Below are 361 nucleotides of genomic sequence, written 5' to 3' on the forward strand. Positions count from 1 at the left end.
GCCTGGAAGGACAGGAGCTCTGTGCACCCAGCCTGTGGCTCAGGGGTAGGGGCAGCCTCCGCACCGGAGCCGTGGCGTCACTGGGGTCACTGGTGCCACTGGTCATTTCCAGCCCCAGCTGTGGGAGGAATCAGGCCGGCAGGAGGTGCTGACGTCAGCCCCGCCAGGTCAGCACTGTGCGCTCTGCCTCAGCCTGCAGCGGAGCTGGGGGACCCCTGAAAAGCCACCATCACCAGCCACTTAGAGCCACTCCCCAGCCCTGTCTGCCTTTAGCTTTCCTACAGCTGTGAGAAGAAACTGGCTCCACGTCACGATTTTCGGACACAGATCACAGGGTCAGGGAAGCTGGAAGGTCCAAGGG

This window comes from Buceros rhinoceros, unplaced genomic scaffold, assembly GCF_000710305.1.
Source record: "Buceros rhinoceros silvestris isolate BGI_N320 unplaced genomic scaffold, ASM71030v1 scaffold21481, whole genome shotgun sequence".
NCBI lineage: Eukaryota > Metazoa > Chordata > Aves > Bucerotiformes > Bucerotidae > Buceros > Buceros rhinoceros.